The sequence below is a fragment of the Vidua macroura genome, chromosome 1 (assembly GCF_024509145.1).
Source record: "Vidua macroura isolate BioBank_ID:100142 chromosome 1, ASM2450914v1, whole genome shotgun sequence".
Lineage (NCBI taxonomy): Eukaryota > Metazoa > Chordata > Aves > Passeriformes > Viduidae > Vidua > Vidua macroura.
The window spans coordinates 52,600,776-52,619,926 of NC_071571.1; the positions used below are offsets into that span (position 1 = coordinate 52,600,776).

Consider the following 19,151-nt stretch of genomic DNA (forward strand, 5'->3'; position numbering starts at 1 on the left):
TCACTCTCCTTGTCCCACTCCCTCTCTCTATTTACCGTAGCATCCTTCTTGCCAAATACATTTGTGTGCTTATCCCAAACTATGAGCTCATTTTGTCCTGGGTCTGTCACCTGCTTTGTTCTGTTTCCTTCCTCTACCTCACTTACTCCAAGTTTCATCACTCTTACTCATTACTCCACCTGTATCCATAGGCTTTGCTGAGAGGTAAGAGGACAAAGCCTACGTCGTTTTTCATTTCTCTCTATAGTCTCAAAGCCGTGTCCTTATTTCCTTTCTCTCTATACTGAGATTACTTGCGTACCTGGTTCATATGAGAAGTGATCACTTTGCACTGGATATGCCAAATGACAGAAACTCAGAAGTGTCTCTTTGTCACCAATTACTTCCTGTCACTGCTTAAAAAGCCCAATTTTCCTAATATTTCCATTTCAGGGACTCTCAACTGTTTTACAAAAAAGCAGCTGTGAGGGTCATTCTAGTTACAAGCTTGAAATTGAGGGTAGCTATGAATATAAGGTATATACATTTCAGCACTGAAAAATGGTACAGTGCAAATTAAGTTATCAATTATCACATGTCACATTCTGCCCTCTTAGTCACAGTAAGACAAACCCCCAAATTAGGGCCTTTCATATACTCTGGCTGTTCTGCCAGAACAAATCAGAAGCAAGGCCCCTGAAGACATGAGCTAATACCAGTTTCCATGAGACTGAACATGTGGCATCCTGGATTCACATGATTAAATTCTGTATCTCCCGCATACTTTATCTATTTTCTCTCTCTCTCTCTCTTTTTTTTTTTTAATCTAAAAAGTATATAAAATCTCCAAGATTCTTTTCTTGAATTTAGCTGATGGAAATCAAGTGCCTGTATCTGTGGGTAGGCATGAAACTGAGTGTCCTGTTTTCTGTCTTCAGTTTGCACGTCAGAAAAAAAAAAAAATCTGACTGCCTACCCAGGTAGGTAATTTGCTGCTCCACCACCCACTAAAACACAAAGGAACCATTTCTTTCATGTCAGTAGGGCCTGAGTCAGCTCCTGTTGGACCAAACTTCAGCCACACAGGTTTGGAAACAAGAGGGGGTTCCTAAAGGTCACTGAAATTGTCACTAGAAGAGTCAGGAAAAAAAGCTGAACAGCCTTGTTTTCCAGTACCTTGCAGAGCAATAGCTTGATGGGAACAAGTGACAAAACCCTCCCATTTGCATTGTTCTGCTCTTTGCTTTTAAGTTAGTGTTCCAGACTGAAAAGCAAGATGTATTCCATTTCCCATCTGTATGGCAGTTGTCTTGTGTTAAGTGGGCTGTTTTCCTTATCTCTTCCACAACCAATCCTCTATCAGGGGAGACATCTGCTGATAATGGCCTATTCAATGTCACTGCATGACTGATAAGAACTATAGCGTCCCACTGTGAGATGCTCTGCCCAGAGGGAGGAGCCAAGCATTTCTACCTGGATATAATCTTGAGTTTCTGGAACACCAGCATGGCTTTTCTTGCACTAGATTTCCCAGAACAGCTGTCTCTTCCATTGCCTCTTCAGAGGAAGACGACACCCTTTTCTACAGGATCATTACTCCAACAGAACCACACCTGACACTCCAGGAGGACTGCAGCCATAATTCCCAATTGGACTGCTGCTAACACCTTGACTAACAGAGTGTCAGGTGGTTGTATTCTGACTCTGTCAATGTTGTTTTGGTGCACTGCATTGTTTATTTTATCTTTTTATTTTCTTCCCTAATAAAGAACTGTTATTCCTGCTCCCATATTTTTGCCTGAGAGCCCCCCTTAATTTCAAGTTTATAACAATTTGGAGGGAAGGAGGTTACATTTTCCAGTTCAGGGGAGGCTCCTGCCTTCCTTAGCAGACAACTGAAGCGATACGCAGAATAAATAAATAGACTCCACAACCTGGGGTAGTTATGAAGTGGGTATGTATGTCAGCACCCGGCACAAGTGAGATAGCTCTCCAAAATTTGTGCCCCGAGCCTCAGTCTGACCCACACCTTTATTCTCAAAGATGTTCCATATGCAATACATTGCACAACTTTTTCATGCATATTCAACCCCTGGCCCCACCTGTCCTCGCCTCTCATGCTAAATAAGTCCACGCCCTTTTGGGCACAAGTGGTTTGCTGTGGTGGTCGTACAGGGGTCTCTCAGTGGTCCTGAGGCTGAAGATTGTGGTCTTCCTCGTGGCTGAACTTTTGAACTTTTCCTCTCTGCACGTGCGCTTTTGGTCCTTTGGTGCTTATCTGAGTATGTCTGTCAGTCTTGATAGGCTTGGAGACAGAGGAGCTTCTTTATCTGGGTTCTTTGCCTCTTCTGGTATTGTTCTTTATGCAAGAAGCTCCAGAAATTTGCATTTTCCTATGCCCTTTGTACCAGGCAGAGGTTTCTTAAGTAAAAGGTTAAAATTCAATACATAACTCTACAAGCTAAATTATAAATGCTTAATTCATTTTGTTAACTTAACTCTAAAAATCTGTTTCACAACTGTCTTTCCAACCAAGACAGTTAGTTATTTATTTAGTAAACAAATTATCTTTCCTAGGCTAAGACTGGGGATCCCATAAAAGAGGTAAGATAGCATCTACATAAGAACTGACTGTAAAAAATGTTCCCCAAACTGCAGGGATACTTGCATAGGCACTAAGGAGAGTTCTTGTGCAATTGCACCATACGGTATACTAAGGTATATGAGTGCTCTACACAATGACCTTTGCATCATGGTGACCCCTAAGTGCTGCTGTGATGGCTCTGTCCCTTGGCCAGATCACAATCCTAATGCCTGTGTTTACTATCTTCAAATGAGAGTGAGGAAGTTAGTAACTTCTGTAAAATGATGGGATGAGACCTGCTCACAAACACCCTTCCCAACACAGTAAATACCACAGTCAGGACTGAAGGATTTAACAGGAGCTGTTGCAATGTGCTAAAGCAGTTGTTTAATACTGCGTGGTGAGCCTTACGCTGCAGTCCATGAGCACCTTCACCTCATGTGTGGTGTGTTTTCCCAGCAGGAAATGTTCCTTCTTGATTGACTTGCAGGCTACACTATTTCAATACTAGAAAAGCTGAGTTCATGCTATCAATTCTTTTCAAAGACATTTTATGTTATTTGAGAGAAGGGCTAAGCACATAATGTGAAACTACAAAAGTGCTTTTTAGGCATTCTTTAACTTAGGAAGAAATGAGTATGCTAATTTAAGGTTGTTGTAACTGTTTTCAGACTGACTTTCATCCCAGAGAAAAGTTAATATTGCTATGTGCCTTTTGAAAAAGGAGGGGAAAAAAGGCTTTATTAAGAAGCTAAAATGACCTTCTCCAGAAGTAATAGCCATAGTATCACCATCATTCTACTAATGGCACATACAGAAGGAAGGTGCCCAGGGATAAGAAAATATAAACAGGAAATCTGAACAGTTCTGTCAGTCCCTTTCTCTGCTGTTGACTTACTTGGCCTCAGGCAAGCCCAGGGAATTTAGTGAAAATTTTTTTCTGACTCAGTTGTCTTGGGGAGATGCTCTTAAAAATCTTCTCTGCAAGCTCAGTTGGTCTCTCTGTAGAACTGAGATATTGAATACTCACAGAAAGTAATTTATTAATCTTTCTGAAACACTTTCTAATACTTTGGCAAGACCACTTGATATTGCACACAGTAAGTGAGATGTATGAGTGTAGAGGTATCATTATGGCTATATATAGGAGGACATTCTTCTCCCTGTGAAATATTTCCAGATAAATTATTGATGTGTTTTTTAATGGCAAGTATGCTTTAATTAATAAAAAGAAAAACAGTTAAGTATACTTTAATCTATAATATACTTTATTATTATATTAGTTTATTATAGCTATAATACTTTAAGCTATAATAAACAGTTAAGTATACTTTAAGCTATAACAGTTAAGTGTACTTTAATCTATAGGGGCAATGTAAAAGATCCCTCTATCATCTCTCAGTGGATCACTTCCATAACAACTTTAAACTGGCTTAATGATAACTGCCACCACCTAAAAAGGTAGTTTCATCCTCTCCCCTCCCTTTTTTTTTTTATGTATTCTTGTGCTGGAAATTATTTCTGCATCATACGTTGAGATCTGTCTTTCATTTTACCCCTCCTCTGGATATTTTTCAGCCAGATCTGTTCCTCTGCAAGGTTCTGTGATTGCATGGCAGCAGGAATGCTTGAAAGTTAATGCTCTACATCAACCCCAAGCCAACCTTGATTCAAATGATAGCTTCAGGACTAGGAAAGTTGTTGCATCTTGGGATTGGTTTTTAGGGGTTCTTATTTGTGTTAGCTAGCCGAGTCCTGTGTACCCCTGCGCTTGCCCCGTGTCATTCCCCCCCCGCCCCTCCCCGCGGTGTCTGGCCCCATGCTGCCTGGCATTGGGCTTCCCCCTCTGCCGCTCCTGTAACCACCCCCCCGTCCGGCCCTGGGAAACCCCGTGCCTGCCACCCCAAGCCACACGATCCCGCTCAGCCCGAGGCTCGGTGCCCGCCCCTGTGGGGTTCTCTGGTTGGTCGCTGTTGCTGGCGTCACCGCCACGACAGCCGCTCCTATTGGACGGCAGGCTGTGGATCCTCTTGCCCCACCCCTCCATAAAATCCTACCCCGCCGGCACCCAGGCGCCATTTTCTCCCATGCGAGTGCCGGGAGCGGTTGCGTCTTTCCATCTAACCGCGCCACGTGACCAATAAACCATTCCTGCCAAGCACGGAGTAAATGGACAAATTCCTTATCTCTTTACCGGATTCCTAGCACATGGTAACAGAGGCTGGGCAGCCCACGCGCCCGAGACACAGAGCGGTGCCTGGGAAACCGCGGCAGAAGACCCTGGCAGCACGTGGAACCTACGCCACAGCCGGGCTCCCAAGAGCTGCATGCAGCCGGGGAGAGCGAAAACTAACGCCGCAGAAAGTGATTGTGAACCAGAGCACAGAGGATCTGGAGTCACTGAAATAACACACCAACCATTTCCCAACCCTCCTCTGCTTACCAGCTTCTGAGCAGCACCAGGTTTGCCTGTCAGCTCAGCAGCAGCCCAGTACACATTTCTCTGTGGTGTGTGTGAAATCCATCTCTGAGTGCAAACACCACATGGAGGAACAGCAACACGAGCCTAGTGTAAAAGCTGTCTGTGCTGAGAGCCCAAATACACACATGTGCCTTAACAATACAGATTTTAAAAGTAAAATAAGAAATGACTCATTTGCCAGAGAAAGAAGAACAGTTACTCTGGCAGCACGTGTTTTATTTATAGTAACAGGTAATATCTCTGAGGACTGCCAAATACTCAGCAAAATGCAACCAACTGCAGTGCAACTATTAATAATAAATTTTAACTCTTAGTTGGTCAGTTCACTCAGATTCCTTTCCTTCCTCTGTCAAGGCAGCAGAGCAAAGCATGCTGACAGCTTCCATAAATAGCAAAGATTTAAATTATTCAACAGCAGGCAAACGGGATGCACATTTATACAGAATGTGAGCATCTCCCTTGCTAGCTCTTAGAGCCCAAGATAGCTGAAGCATTTCCTTGTAGGCATCAGTCAGCTCCAACATAAAAGAGCAATGCAAGAACACAGACTCAAAGGAGTAGTTTTGTCTGTGGTTTTACACAAGGGACCAAAACTTTCCTGACTCTTAAAGTTGACTTTGGCACCCACTAAACATCTTGCTTATACGGTGCAAATAATTACGTTTTCACTTGAAGAGCAGTTTGTACTTTGAAAGAAACCTGGCTTTCCAAGGGGCTCTGGGTACTTAGATACACTGCTGAGATGCCAATGACATTCACAAAGCCACTCCTCGGTGACAACTAACCTTGTAGGTGTGCAATGGTACATTATAGTTACATTTTATATGTACATTATAATGCATATAAGTACATTATAAATAGCCATATGCTATTTATAATGGCTATCTGTAAGTAAGGAAGCCTGGAGAGAGAAGGTGGACAGCAAAGGGTGGGGATTCCCAGGCCAACACCTGATGCTTGTCCAGGAGACCAAAAGAAGCAGAATAAAATGCCACATCTGGGCTGCATCCAACACCACGTTGGTGTATTCAGCAATGGCTAAGAAATCCCTTCAAATGCCTTCAAAAATCCCTACTGCTCAGGTGTTGGCACCGCTGCCCAAAGGCCCACAGCCCCAACCACGAGGTGTCTGGTGCACACCCAGGGCTCACCACAAGGGACAAAACACCACTGATCTACTGATTCCATGTGCCAGGCTCAAACTGTTGCTTTTCGTTCTTTTCTTCTCTCTCCAACTTCCTTGTTTTCACCCGGACGCTCTCTCCCAGAGCGCTGGCCAGGCGCTTCCGGAGGCCGCTGGAGAGAGAGAGAAGCGACAAACACCTTTGCAGGTTCGTTTGATACGGACACAGCTGTTTAGAGAGCGCGAGCAAGACCGGGATAAAGAGACTTAAGAGAGTGGACACTTGTTGTGCAGTCCAAAGTAGGTTGTATTTGCCCGATCGCCGCACGTACAAGTGACCCCGGTCTGGGGTCCAGACAAAGGTTTTATAGGGGAAAATAAGAGATAAGGTGAGGCCAATAGAACAATGCCCAGTGTGAATACATTACAGGTAAAATCCAATGGGAATAACTCCAGGGAGAAGGATGAATACACATAAAAATACAGAATAGAAACTCCAGCTTTAGGTTTAGGAAATAGAAACTCCCATCTCAAATTCACAAAGCCCTTTTGCTCCGTTTGCGTAGCTGCACACTGCAACATCTCCCTCTTTTTTATTTAATAAAATGAACGGAGCTTAGGGGGAAGGAGAAACTGCGGTTATCAAACTGCAGTGTTGTTTTGTTTTCCATCTTCTCACCATTCTCCTCCTGTGGTGGCAGCACCAACCACAACAGGTGCGGAGGCTGCAAACTTGGAGGAAGCAATGCTACAAATGATTCGCTTGAAAATCCCAAATGATAGCAAAACTAAAAAAATTGCAACTACAAAATAACAAATGTCCTTTAGAAGGGACAACACCCACCCAGAAAGATCCCAGCCTTTAAACATGCCCTTGAACCAGTCTTCATTCTCCTGCTTCATGCTGCCAATGAGGTTTCTCATTTCCTGGATGGATGATTGAACACTTTGGCCTTTTGATGACAAATTGAAGCAACACAATCCCTCAAATTCTTTGCATCCATGCCCATGTGCCAACAGCAGGAAATCGATAGCTGCCCTGTTTTGCAGGGTGGCTTTCCTGGTAATTTCCTCGTCTGCAAGCAGGTCACTCAAGGCTGCCGATGTTAAACTTGCCTGCTTCGTCACCCAGCATTCCAAATTGCCTAATTCACTCAATGCTTTGGCTGCCGCTACCCATGGTAGGAACACAGAGATGGCAACCCTTTTCGATTTTGCCCAATGGTAAATTTCAGCATCACAATGTTCATCAAATTGACTTGCACTCCATTTAGTAATTTTTGTTTCACCTTTTGTTTGCCCAATTGGAATTTGAGTCATGTTGGGGGAAGCAAGGGAAAGATGCCCCAGAGTGCATGGACCTCCAACCAGATGAGAAGGGATTCCTGGATATGCTCTATCCCCACAGATGAAAAACATTCCCTTTTCCAGCTTGCGGGGATAGAAATCCGTGGTGCTAGGGACCTCTAAAACAGCAACAGCCGTGCACCATTGGCTTGCTCTGAATTCCATCTTGTATTGTCTGACCTGTGCATATAGTTTTATTTCTTTATCTGGTGAAAAATTAAATTGAACGCAAAATTCAGCTTTTGTGGAGCCCAGTAGTTCTAATTCTTGGGGCTCCCCATCAGCAGCGGGCAAGTCTAGAACAAACTTTTGCCACAGGAGCAGGAGATTCTGAACAGGTATTTTAACACGTTCTACAACATCCTTGTGCTTGTAGAACTCTGCCCAGATATTCGGGGGATTGTTTTCATTCAATTCAGTTTGCAAATGGATCAAAGACTTTGGAAATTCTTGCCCCTTGCTTGGAATCCCTACCAGGCATGTGGACATTGGATTTTCTGCTGAGGCAGTGGCTAAACACAGGTGTTCTTGTTTCAAGGCTTGGGCAAGGGTGACCCACACATTTTTTCGTGGCTGAGGGACGATCCATGCATCCCCTGTGGACAGGTAGAAGGTCATTTTCTGGAGCCAAACGAGGAGCAGGAACGTAGAAATTGACATCCTGCTAGTCTGAAAGAAAAATGAAACCATACAACAAGGTAAACTAACTATAAAAATTCTGCCAGTATAAAGGAAAAACAGGAATTAGGGTTCTCTTCCTCCTTTGCGGCGTTTTCTGTTTGACGCTACTGCGTCATTTGTGGGGTCTCCAACACCCCCTTGACCCACCCCATTTGTATCATCACGCAGGGTAGGTCTGCGCTCCCCAGTTAGTTTTTTTGCTGGTTGGAGAATTCTCCCCCCTGCCTCCCTTCCCCCCTGAGGAGGCGCTGTCCCCTGAAAGGGACACTGGCTAGTGAAATGGCCTTCCTCACTGCAGTAAAAACACCTGCGTTTGGGTGGAGGAGGTCTTGATGGTAGAGTTTTTGGGGTTGCCAATGTTGGAGCAACCACCTTCTCTCGAGGCCTTTTCACTAAGTCCTCTGCTATCAGTGTGGCTTTTCTTGTGCACTCCTCGATGAGCTGATCCAGCGTAGGTGGAGGTGACGCTGGAAGAGCCATGATGACTCGCCGACATCAAATGCATCATTTGCATTTGTGGTGACAATTTCAAACGTGAGTTTGTCTCGTGCTTCTTGCCCTTCCACCTTTTTCTCAACTGTGTCTCTCACTCAATCAACAAAATCCATGAATGGCTCTGAAACAGACTGCTTGAGAGCAATATAAGGTATTATAGGTTCTTTTGAGGGCATGCTAAGAAATGCCTGTTCTGCTGCATCTTTTGTGAGATCTAACACTGGTTTTGGAATCCCTGCTGCCTGTTTTTGGGCTTGATTCCAATCTTTTTCACCCACAAGATGTTCGAGGGTGATCTCATCATCCTCTATATCTGTTGCATAATCGGGACTCTGCAAAATTTCTGGAAGTAGGTCTCCTGCAAACCTTTTCCAAGTTCTTTCCCACATTCTGTATTCTGATGGAGGGAGCAAGCAACTGAACAAGTGCTTTAAATCAGTGGGAACTAAGGTGTTAGAACTGAAAGTTGCTTTTAACATGCTCTTAAAAAACTCGCTTTTTTGCCCAAATTCATGTTTTGTTTTGCAAAGTTCCTTTATGCTTTCGTATGAAAGTGGTTCCCATCTGGGGTTTTGCCCTCTCGTGTTGTACAACAGTGGCACGAGAAACAAGGAGTTTGAATCCCTGCCTGCTTTCTGTTTCCCGGCTTCGGCCTCCCCACCTTTCCCATCACCATGGGAACCAGAGGCCGGGCCTTGGGAAACAGGAGGAGCGGGGGCAGGGTCCGGAGGCTCGGGGGTGGAGGTTTGTGTGGGAGTGGCTGAGGTTGGTGATGCTGTGTGGAGCGGGGTGGGATTGGGTGGTGCAACCTCGAGGGGTGGAGCTGAAGGAACCACCTGGAGGGGCGGTGCTGTGGGCGGAGGCCTGCAGTAGCATTTTGGAGGGGTTTGGTCTGCCGCAAGAGAGGAGGAGGAGGGGTCAGGACAAAGGGAAGGAGGGTCAGGGACTGGTGTGGGGGGGGGTACCTGGGAAGAAGGAGTTCCCGCCGCGCTTCTTTGTCCATCTTGTGATGAGACAAAGACCCCCGCCACGCGGCCGCCGCCATCTTGTGGCGGTTCGTCCCGTGGGGGCTAAGGGAAGGGATTAGAAGGAGCACAGAAGTTTTGGGAACAGCAATAACTCTGGAAAGAAGCAGAAGAAGGTTTAGGAACAGAAGTTTCAACAGAGCGATTAGCATTTTCAGACCGTGGGGGTCGGGGAGACAGGGGAAATAAAGCAGATGGACTCTTCTCAGTTTCACGCGTTTCCCGACTGTCCGCACCTTCTTTAACAATGTCATAAACTAACAAAAAGGTCCTCATGAAACCCTTTTTCACTGAAGGATCCCCCTTCTTGGTGCCTTCTGTTAAAACTGTGCCAACCCCCTTCCAAAAAGCTTTCTGCCTCACATCCTGAGCTGAGACGTTTGGAAACTTTAAAATCAACCACTTTATAAACTTTTTCACAAAACTTTTAGAAAAACTTTCTCCTGACTCTGTCAGGGTTACTTTTACTTGGTAATAAATCTCTTTTTGCTGCTTGGACAACTTCCCACCCATGTTGCCCATGAGCAAGCCTCACCCGCCTGCTGCTGAAAAAACAGAGAAAAAAGAAACTAAAAAAGTCTAAAACCCGACGGCGGCTACCCCGCACGCAGCGTGCATGCATGCCCTCTGCCTCAGAGGGAACGGGGGTTGCCTCCACCCAGATCCACTAACCGGGGCCCTCCCACATTAATACTGAATATTACCGATCCGTCGACCCTTAGAAAACAAAAAACAGCAGCGGTTCTCGGTCTGAAGACATCTTCTGGGGCGTGCAGAAGTTGCGTCCTCTCTCCGCTGGAAACCCGGAACTCGGCAGGAGCCGGAGGAGTTTCTCAGCAGCAATAGGTCTGCGGAGCTGAGCGGAGGGAGCGGAAGCCCCCTCGGACTCGCTGTGGTCCAAGTGGCTTTCCCGCCGGGCGGACTCTGGCGCTGGCGGCTCGGCGCTAGCAGCCGTGTCTCCCGCATCTGGAAAAGCCCCAACCGGAGCACTATCTGCCGCACTATGAAAACAGTTCCCGCATCAAAGCCACGCATTCGGGCGCCACTTGTCTCTTTTCGTTCTTTTCTTCTCTCTCCAACTTCCTTGTTTTCACCCGGACGCTCTCTCCCGGAGTGCTGGCCAGGCGCTTCTGGGGGCCGCCGGAGAGAGAGAGAAGCGACAAACACCTTTGCAGGTTCGTTTGATACGGACACAGCTGTTTAGAGAGTGCGAGCAAGACCGGGATAAAGAGACTTAAGAGAGTGGACACTTGTTGTGCAGTCCAAAGTAGGTTGTATTTGCCCGATCGCCGCATGTACAAGTGACCCCGGTCTGGGGTCCAGACAAAGGTTTTATAGGGGAAAATAAGAGATAAGGTGAAACCAATAGAACAATGCCCAGTGTGAATACATTACAGGTAAAATCCAATGGGAATAACTCCAGGGGGAAGGATGAATACACGTAAAAATACAGAATAGAAACTCCAGCTTTAGGTTTAGGAGATAGAAACTCCCATCTCAAATTCACAAAGCCCTTTTGCTCCGTTTACGTAGCTGCACACTGCAACACAAACCAGAGGGTGTGCTCTCCATGCACCTGCTGAGGAAGTCTGCAGACACTACCATCACTTCCTTCTGCTCAGTGGCTTAAGATGTTTGCCTGGAAGCCTCCAGGAATCATTGCAGGGTCTGGGACTTTGGGAGATATAGATCAGGTCTTCTAGACAGAGGAAAGTTTCAAACTGAGGTTTCCTGTGCAGGAGGAAGCAGTAGCTAACAACCTGTTGGCTACAAGGGGAAGGTGCAATGCTGATTCCTTCTCTGGCCAGCTACTGGAGTGAAGCTGGCTTAGAGAGCAGACTCCTCACTTACGGTCAAGAAAAACTGGTTGTTCACAGCGAAGAAGACAAAACAGATGCTACAATCCTAATTTGTACAAGGACCAAAATTTCCTCTGTAGTACACAGTCAAGCAGAACTGTCTCCACACAAAAAAACAGATCCAAGAATAAAAAAAAGTCCCTTAGTGATCCTAATGTGCAAGAATCCAGCATGGCCCTTGAATGTACACAAATATCAATCTATCATGTAAGGATCTTGTGAAATGTGACTCTGCTTATGCTTAAGATGAGGCAAATGTTTCTTTGGTTCAGAGATTAAATTTTCTTCCTGCAAAAAAATAGCACCATGGCAATTAATAGAAACCCAAAAGAAATATAGGCTACAAGATGGTTCATTTTAACAAAATAATCCTAGTATCTGAACCAGAATGCCTGAATATTCAAGAAAAATGAGTTGAGCAGAATGTGCAAACACATTGGGAAAATCTATTACTTATTCAGTAGCAAATGCATTAAGGATATCATCACAAGCAGTAGCACTGCCAAGTACTATTAAGAAGCTGTGCATTGAGTCAGGCTGCTCCTCATAATTTATTAAATGAATGCCTCTTTCTTCATTCCAGCAAAGACTGGCTTCTGAGATTGTGATGCTAAGAATGATTGGATGAATTGTTTTCTTCAGGACAGTTTTCCAAAGACTGATGCTTTCTATTTGCTTCATGCAATGTGGAAAACAATGCCTGATGTTGATGGGAGTCCCTGTGGGCCTGGCAGTACCTCAGCAGTGTGGGCCTGAGCTCCAGTGAGAAGCTGGGAGCATTTGTCCTCTGTAAAGTTCTGCAGGAAAAGCCAGCTGGTGGTCCCCTCACCTGCTCTTCTAGAGAGCTGAAGGCTGGGAACTCCCAGGGAGCAACACATGAAATCCTGGATGGTTCAGGAGCGTGGCACAGCCCTAGGTCCCCACATCAAGCCTTTAAGTGTCTCTCCTAATCTCACTACTCATTTTTTTCTGATTTTCTTCAGGGTATTTGTAGCACATGCCATCCAGAAAACCCAGACAGCACTGGCACAGGAGTCACTACAGCTGCTCTAACATGTACTATACGAGGATTCTCTTCAGCTGGAATCATCCTTAGACAGCTGCAACCCACCAAATTTACATTTCCTTTTGCATCAAGGAGCCTGTGCAAAAAAGGTTTGGATAACAGGGCTATCCAAAGATGACTTTGTATTATTTCCTGTAAGCACAATTTTCACAAGTTCCGTTATTCAGCTGTACAGGAAAATGCCCCCGATGAGAGAAAAAAACTGTCCCATGGGAGTGGGAGCAAAATCTCACAACCACAGAATGATTTGGGTCGGAAGGGACCTTTAAAGAACATCTAGTCCAACCCTCCTGCCATGGCCAGGGATTCCACCCACTAGATCAGATTGCTCAAATTCCAGTACAACCTGTCCTTGAACACTTCCAGGAATGGGGCATTCACAGTGTATCTGAACAACTTGTTCCAGTGTTTCACTACCTTCACTGTAAAATATTTCTTCCTTATGTCCAGTCTAAATCTACCTTCATTCAGTTTAAAACCATTGCTTCTTGTACTGTCTCTACAGGCCCTGGTAAAAGTCTCTTGCCATCTTTCTTGTGAACATCCCTTATATATGGAAAGGCCCCATCACAGTCTCCCCAGATCCTTTTCTTCTCCAGGCTGAACAATCCCAAGTGTAAAGCCCTTTGTCATCAGCTCTCCCATCTGTCCCAGGTGAGTACAGACAGGTTTAGGCTGACTTCTCTGCCATTCTAGGCCAAGTCTTTAAAAAAATGCTAGACCAAAACAAGAATCAGGAAAACCCTGAAAAAATTTGAATATCCATGTAACATGTCAATGCAGACCTTTTTAGGATAGCTACACTTAATAATGCCCTGCTGCCTTTTACAACATTATTTTCTAGCAACAGCAAGTGCTTCATTGTCTCAGGAATTATCTGCACTTTTATTGTTAATGGTGCTATTACAGGAAATTATAGCTGTCCAGGGAACCCGTTCTGTTTAGCCTCCACGCAAGTAAACACATAATTCTCAAAAATTTAATATCTACACATATAGTTAATTAATTTTGGGTGCCCTGAGTTTGAAGCCTCACTATAAAAACCCCTTTGGAAAAAACCTAAGTCTTGTGGGTTTGCCTTGTAGACTGCCATACCAAATTTTTGAGCAGCTGTTTGAATTGAAATCTGGAATTTTACCATTTTGGCAATCTGGCCTCCCTCCTGTCCTCCCTGGAGCATTTGTGATAAGCAGCTCACCTCTATGATAAATCCTAATGCTCGGCAGCTATATCCACAAACAAAAGGCAGTCCTCTTGATGGACACCCACAGCTTCCCGAGCCCAGAATGGGATTTCCCTCTGTTGTGGTAGCACACACACTGCCATGGATCTGCTCACCTCCCTTGGAAGCCACCACAAATGCATACAGCTGATTCAGCAACAAGCCAACCACTTGCAGGGGGTTAAGCTGCAAGGAAGAAGTGATCTCCATTTATTTGCATGCAGATCATTAACAAGTGGCTGAAGGGTTGGTGTCATCAGCAAAATTTCGGATTCTTTGATCATGGGGCAACTTTTACAGAACCTGCTCTACTGGAACCAGATGGGATACATCCCTCTGATAAGGGCAGAAGGTTTTTAGCTCATGAACTGGCAGACCTTGTTGAGAGGGCTTTAAACCAGGTCTGAAGGGGGAAGGGGATACATCTGGGCTGTCTGGAAGCAGGCCCAAGGGTGGTAAGCCTGAGTTAGAGGAGAAATCAATGGCCCAGCACAGATGCATGTACACCAATGCACACAGCATGGGCAACAAATGGGGAGAGCTGGACGCCATGGTGCAACAGCAGAACTGTGATGTAGTCGCCGTCACAGAAACATGGTGGGATGACTCACATAGTTGGAGCACTGTACTGGATGGCTACAAGCTCTTCAGAAGAGATAGGAAAGGGAGAAGAGGTGGAGGGGTGGCCCTTTATATTAAGGAGGCTTTTGATGCCATAGATATTGTAACTTATGAAGATGGAGTTGAATGCCTATGGGTAAGAATTAAGGGGAAGGCCAACAAGGCTGATATCCTACTGGGAGTCTGCTATCGTCCACCCAACCAGGAAGAAGAGGTGGGCAACTTATTCTACAAGCAGCTAGATACTGTTTCAGGATCATCACCCCTTGTTCTTGTAGGTGACTTTAACCTACCACACATCTGCTGGGAACTTAATACAGCAGAAAAGAGGCAGTCCAGGAAATTTTTAGAGTGTATGGAGGACAACTTTTTGTTGCAACTGGTGGGTGAGCCCACCAGGAGAGGGACTATGTTACACCTGCTGTTTTCGAATAGAGAAGGGCTGGTGGGAGATGTAGTGGTTGGAGGCTGCCTGGGGCAGAGTGATCATGAAATTATATTTGGTGAAATGAGGAGGAACACCAATAAGACTTTACACTGGACTTCCAGAGGACAGACTTTGGCCTACTTAGGAGACTTAATCAGAGAGTTCCTTGGGAAGCTGCCCTTAAAAACAAAGGAGTTCAGGAAAGGTGGGCAAACTTCAAAACAGAGATCTTGAGGGCACAGGAACAGACTGTCTGTGTATGCCAAAAGATGAGTTGACAAGGTAAACGCCCAGCTTGGATGGGCAAGGAGGTTTTCGAAGGAACTTAAGAATAAAAGGAGGATGTATCATCTTTGGAAGGAGGGTCAGGTCTCTCAGGAAATATTTAAGGGGGCTACTAGAGCATGTAGGAAAAAAATTAGAGATGCCAAAGCTCAGTTTGAACTTAAAATGGCGACTTCTGTAAAGGATAATAAAAAATGTTTTTACAAATATATCAATGGTAAAAGGAAAGGTAAGACTAACATTTGCTCTTTACTGGATGAGGGAGGGAACTTAGTAACTGCAGATAAGGAGAAGGCAGAAGTGCTTAACACCTTTTTTGCCTCAGTCTTTAGTGGGAAGACAGATTTTCTCCAGGACAGCTGTCCTTCTGGGTTGGTTGATGGTGCCAGGGAAGAGGATGGTCCCCCCATTATCTAAGAGGAGGCAGTCAGAGAACTGCTGAGCCACTTGGATATTCATAAATCTCTGGGACCAGATGGGATCCATCCCAGGGTGACGAGAGAACTGGCAGATGAGCTTGCGAAGCCACTCTCCATCATTACCAACAGTCCTGGCTCACTGGCGAGGATCCAGATGACTGGAAGCTGCCAATGTGACGCCCATTCACAAAAAAGGGTGGGAAGGAAGATCCTAGTAATTATCGACTGGTCAGCCTGACCTCAGTACCTGGCAAGATAATGGAGCAATTTATACTGAATGTCATCATGCAGCATCTACAGGATGGCCAGGGTACCAGACCCAGCCAGCATGGGTTTAGGAGGGGTAGGTCATGTTTGCCCAACCTGGTCTCCTTTTATCATCAAGTGACCCGTCTGGTGGATACAGGAAAGGCTGTGGATGTTGTCTATTTGGACTTCAGCAAGGCCTTTGACACTGTCTCTCACAGCATACTCCTGGAAAAGCTGGCAGCCCACGGCTTGGACAGGAGCACTCTTTGCTGGGTTAGGAACTGGCTGGATGGCCGGGCCCAGAGAGTGGTGGTGAATGGTGCTGCATGCAGCTGGCAGCCAGTCACCAGTGGTGTCCCTCAGGGGCCAGTTCTGTTCAATATTTTTATTGATGACATGGATGAGGGGATTGAGTCTTTCATTACTAAATTTGCAGATGACACTAAGCTGGGAGCATGTGTCGATCTGATGGAGGGTAGGAGGGCTCTGCAGAGAGACCTGGAATGGTTGGATGGATGGGCAGAGTCTAACAGGATGAAGTTTAATAAATCCAAGTGCCAAGTCCTGCATTTTGGCCCCTGCAAATAACCCCCTGCAGCATTATAGGCTGGGGAAGGTGTGGCTGGACAGTGCCCAGGCAGAAAGGGACCTGGGGGTACTAGTCAACAGCCAGCTGAGCATGAGCCAGCAGTGTGCCCTGGTGGCCAAGAAGGCCAATGGCATCCTGGCCGGTGTCAGGAATGGTGTGGCCAGCAGGAGCAGGGAGGTCATTCTCCCCCTGTACTTGGCACTGGTGAGGCCACACCTTGACTGCTGTGTCCAGTTCTGGGTCCCTCAGTTTAGGAAGGACATTGAGATGCTTGAGCGTGTCCAGAGGAGGCAACGAGGCTGGTGAGGGGCTTGGAACACAAACCCTGTAAGGAACAACTGAGGGAGCTGGGGTTGTTTAGCCTGGAGAAAAGGAGACTCAGAGGTGGCCTTATCACTCTCTACAGCTGCCTGAAAGGTGGTTGTAGTCAAGTGGGGTTTGGTCTCTTTCTCCAGGCAGCAACTGACAGAACCAGAGTTCACAAGCTGCGTCAAGGGAAATATAGGTTGGGTATTAGGAAAAAGTTTTTCACGCAAAGGGTGATAAAGTACTGGAATTGTCTGCCCAGGGAGGTGGTGGAGTCACCATCCCTGGATGTGTTTAAAAAAAGACTGGATGTGGCACTCGGTGCCATCGTTTAGTTGAGGTGTCAGGGAACAGGTTGGACTCAATGATCTTGAAGGTCTCTTCCAACCTTGTGATTCTCTGATTCTGTGATTCAAATCTGCTGCTATAAGCTAAATGAACACTAACCAGCACTTCTGCTGGCTACCTCAGTACACAGGCAGCTGCCTGCATGACTGCCTTGAGGATGAACTTGCTTCTCGGCCCTCCAGGCTCTGCCTCAAACCCAACTTGAGGATGCTACCAAAACCACAAGGGACAAGCCTGCATCAGGACTTCGTACTTTCCCAGGATAATTTTGAAACAGCAGTATAGAAGACCTCGAATAAATCCCATAATTTGGGGATTATGGGATATCCCATAAAACACGCATACATTATTCTGTTTTTCCTTTCAGAAAAATTGTTGCTTTCCCATCATAAAACACCTCATAATAAAGTATTAAACTAGAGATTCAGATGACCACATTCTTCCATGTGTTTGAAAACCTGAAAATCTGACAAATAATGTTCCAAGAGAAAAATGTTTTTTTTTTTCTTTTTTTGTCCCTTAGCTTCTCCTTTCTAACATTTTTATCCATCTTACAAAGGAGATCAATTTTTCATGCACACTGTACAGCCAATTCACTCAGTTGTTTTGATTTTACATTTCTGAGTTGTCATGATGCTAGTACCTGTGGGAAAAGTCCACTGAATCTGGATAAGGGATAAGAGATCTACCCTATCATATTGAAAGAGGGCTGGCTGGAAGCTACATTTTGTTTTTCCTTTTTTCCACTTTTAAAAATTAGAATGAAACCTCAATAGAGAAGTGAGATTTGAAGATATTATTGAAACACTGGAGGAAGCAGAGATGGATGTTCTATTTCTCATGCACCATATATCTTCAATGAGCAGGATAAGAGGGAGAGGAAGAAGAGGTAAATTATTTCTTTTGGATTATTTCCTCTAGGAAAATAAAGTTTAGTTTAAATTAATATGCTTGGAAACAGCCACAAGGCAGGTACAGCAGAAAGAACACCCTGGGTATCTGAAATAAAAACAGACTGGTTTCCTTTCTCATTCAAGGTGAGAATAGGTGTAAAGTGAATGTTACTATCTTTGTCCTGAGCAACAGGTTTCTAGGAGAAGTGAAATTCACCTTGGGGGGATCTGTTTCTCTTTCCTTTGTTTCCACTGTGGGACAGAGAGAGTACCCCCAAACTCTCAGACATAGGTTGTAGCTTCAGGTTAAAAACCACACATCAGAAAATGCTTTCTTGTTTGTTTTCTAAGAGGTCACTGTCATGGAAGTCTCTCAAGCCTCTCTCACAACTCTGTCAAGAGACCTCTCTTTCTCATTTAAGGTGTTCATCCCCACCTCATCTTAGTCATTCCATGGTCTGCAGAATGCAAACCTAGCACTCAGGAGACACTGGCAGAGATGAAGACAAAGGCTGCCGTCAAGCATACCAAAATTATTAACTTTTTCTACCCAAAGGAGAAGTGGACTGAGGGACTAAGGACAAGCAAAGCTGAAAACCTAGCAAGTGTCTGCCTAAGTGTCTGCAAGAAGAGAAAGCAGCTGGAAGCCTGTTGACAGGCTTTGTGCTAGACAGCGCTCTCCATCTCGGAGGCACAGCATGAGAGATCAGAAGAGGCGCGATGTGATCTGGAGCTGAGACTGCACAATTGTTGCATTTTCTTGTTACACCTGGCAACAGTTTCATCAACAGTTTCAGCAACTTGCAAGGTTGGTGTATCAGACCATGAATCTATTTCCCAAATCACCGTGCTGACAAAAACTCAGTGGGAGATGTGCTGCTGGTGTGATTTTCATCTGTGGAGAGCAGCACCTCTCCCTGCTGACGAGTTTTTCTCTCAGTGTGAGCTGCTGCTTCTTGTAAATGTCTCTCTCAAAATGCTTCAGGTCTCCTGAAAAACTTGCCAGAGCCCAGTTTGGCAACTGTGGTTGAGGTCCCTGCATCCCAGCCTCAATGACAGCAGAAGAGAACCTTCCCAGCCTCCACTGTCACACACCAGTAAGGCTGTGGGATGTGAGTCCAGTTCTGTAGGAAGTGACTTGGGTCTCTACC

The 19,151-nt window shown here is 45.4% G+C and overlaps 1 long non-coding RNA gene across 2 annotated transcripts; it reads left to right on the forward strand.

Moving 5' to 3' along the window:
• The first annotated feature begins 10,802 nt into the window (after positions 1–10,802).
• LOC128811006 (uncharacterized) lies at positions 10,803–17,486 on the forward strand. Of its 2 annotated transcripts, none has more exons than XR_008438199.1 (4): positions 10,803–10,891; positions 12,559–12,730; positions 13,147–13,295; positions 17,231–17,486. It is a non-coding gene; the product is annotated as an uncharacterized LOC128811006 (long non-coding RNA). The 2 variants fall into 2 exon arrangements; XR_008438200.1 differs by having other exon boundaries at positions 17,290–17,486.
• Positions 17,487–19,151: the final 1,665 nt, after the last annotated feature.